The sequence below is a fragment of the Schistocerca serialis genome, chromosome 9, assembly GCF_023864345.2.
Source record: "Schistocerca serialis cubense isolate TAMUIC-IGC-003099 chromosome 9, iqSchSeri2.2, whole genome shotgun sequence".
NCBI lineage: Eukaryota > Metazoa > Arthropoda > Insecta > Orthoptera > Acrididae > Schistocerca > Schistocerca serialis.
The window spans coordinates 314,171,475-314,174,203 of record NC_064646.1 but is presented as its reverse complement, the minus strand read 5'-3'; positions in this window follow the sequence as shown (position 1 = coordinate 314,174,203).

The following is a 2,729-nucleotide window of genomic DNA, read 5'->3' as shown; positions in this document are numbered from 1 at the left end:
CTTACCACTAGTGGAGGATGACGCAACTTCACTATTTAGGGGCATCTTAACTAAGTTAACACTTTACACAACAAAATACAATATTCTTAATACAGTTTTACAATTACCGCTTCTTTTGTGGTGCGCCGTCTGCTCCGTTGGCTCACGTCGTCCTGCGCTGCTTCGCGCTCTCCTTGTGCCCGCGCTGTCCCGCGCTGTCCCGCGCTGCTCCGCGCTCTCTTTGTGCCCGCGCTGTCCCGCGCTGTTCCGCACTGCTCCGCGCTGTCTCTGCGCCCGCGCTGTCCCGCGCTGCTGCGATGCGCCGGCCGCCGCTCTGCTGGGCTGTGCCGACCCCGTCGCTCTCCTCGGCTGCCGCTGCTACGGCTGCTGCCGCTTCTGCTGCTGCTCGGCCCGGACCCCCGGACTCGATCGCTCGCTGCTTAGGCACCTCTGTGCCTTGTCGCTCCGCGTCGCGCTGCCGCTGTCCTGCGTTGCCCTGCACCCGCGAGGACTACCTTTCTGGACTCTAACGTACTGGTGCTACTAATGCTGAAAGTTGCGAGTCGCCACAACTTCCTGCCAATTGCCACAGTCGCTGTAGCAAAATCTAACGTCTTCTGTAGGTAGAAGCTTATGCGCCGTTGTGATAACCCCACACCTGGCACCAAAATTTTTATTTATGTCGCGTCCCAAGCGTGGGTATTGCGAGGGATTGAGCGACACGGTTCGTGGATGGGATTTTAGCCGGTTGACCGTAGTGAGAGGGAGACTTTTGATCTGGCTAAGATGTAATAATCCCTGGTTTTCACAAGGCTAGGAAGGTGATAGAAATTAAAGTCGTGATAACTTTAACAATTTACGGTTTATTCCATATGAGTACAGCTCGCCCTATCTGACGGTGGTTGCACTCACAGGAAAGCCAAGTCTAACACAGAGACGGTGACTGACTCCACCGTTCCGACTGACTACGAGAAGTTCTGTCAAGCTTCCTAACACCCTACGTTAAATTCCCGCGGCTACGCCCTGACGCTCTCCAGCGACTATCTCCGGCTGCCTGCCTACACTCTCTAACTCACTCCCAGAACCGCAAGACCAGACCCGACACGACAAGACCTCAGAGCGGCGTGCTCTCGGGTTTTGTTAGCGTTTCCCCTTCGACCCCGCCAGCGCTTGGCATGACGTAGCGTCGAAGGCAACTTACCCTTATTTGGTCTCGTTAAAACATTGTTGTTGCTATTGTTCTTCAGAGGCTGAGTGGAGGGGCAGAGACGCCTCTCCCTATATGGTCACGCACTGCGTCCTGAGCCCTTCATTGGCTCCTCATGACGTAGTGCTGACCCCCACCAAGAGCCCTCTTTCTTTCTCTCTCCACTCCCAAACCTCTCTCTCTAGCCAGGAATGCTTTCTTGTTGATAGTCTTAATTGAATGCTTATCATGCACCCCTGCACAGACCCTCGTTTGTGTTTGCTGGCTGTTTACTTTCCTATCAACGCGCCCAGCTGCCCAGCCGTTCGAGTGCCGCCTCGGCTGGCCCTTCGGCCACGCCTGGCGTCCCAGCGCTACAATCTTAACTTCTCCCTACGTACTATTTTTAAGGTACTGCTTTTTAGACTTGGCTTGTTCCTGCGGTTACAACAAGATGTGTTGGCGGCATCTTAATGCTCTGCGATGTTTGAGCCACACCAGCTGGGGCGCCGACGGACCTACCCTCTTACAGCTCTACCAGGCGTTAATCCAGTCCCATCTGGATTATGGGAGCCTAGCTTATGGTTCAGCATCCCCATCTACGTTGCAGGTGCTGGACCCAATCCTTCACAGCGGGATCCGCCTTGTGACTGGTGGTTTCTGGACCAGCGCTGTGGACAGCATACTTGTGGAGGCAGGTGTCCCTCCACTGCGGTTATGACACCAATATTTACTGGCCACTTATGCTACGCATATTTGTCGCTTGCCCGGGCATTCTAATTATCATCTTTTGTTCCCACAGTCAGTCGTCCATCTCCCAGAACGTAGGCCCCGGTCGGGATGTACGATCACGCCAGAGAGCTTCTCTCCAGGCTTGGGGTTTCCCCTCTTCCACCTCCTTTCTGGGCCCCTCTGTGTACACCCTCGTGGTGTGTGCCTCGCCCTTGCTTTTGGCTCGAATTGGCACAGGGCCCGAAGGACTCAGTCCCTCCAGAGGCCTTCCGCCGGCGCTTTCTATCCATCCTTGCACGTATCAGGGCTCTGGCGTTGTTTACACTGACGGTTCGATGGTTGCTGGTCGGGTCGGTTATGCTCTCGCTCTAGGGAACCACTACGAACAACATTCATTGCCAGCTGGCTGCAGCGTTTACACTGCAGAGCTAGTCGCTATCTTTCGAGCCCTAGAGTATATCCGCTCCTGCTCAGGTGAGTCCTTCGTTATCTGTAGCGACTGCCTGAGCGGTTTACGAGCTATCGACCAGTGTTTCCCTCGTTCTCGTCTGGTGATGGCTATCCAGGAGTCCCTGCATACTCTGGCCCGTTGCGGCCGATCTGTGGTCTTTATGTGGACCCCAGGCCATGTTGGGATACCCAGCAATAAAAATGTTGACCGCCTGGCCAAACAGGCCATCACTGAAACAACCCTGGACATTGGCCTCCCGGAGACTGACTTGCGAGCAGTCTTACGACGCAAAGTTTTCGCGCTATGGGACGCTGAATGGCGCAGTCTGACCATGCCCAATAAACTCTATCAAGGAGACGTCGCCTGTGTGGCGGTCATCCA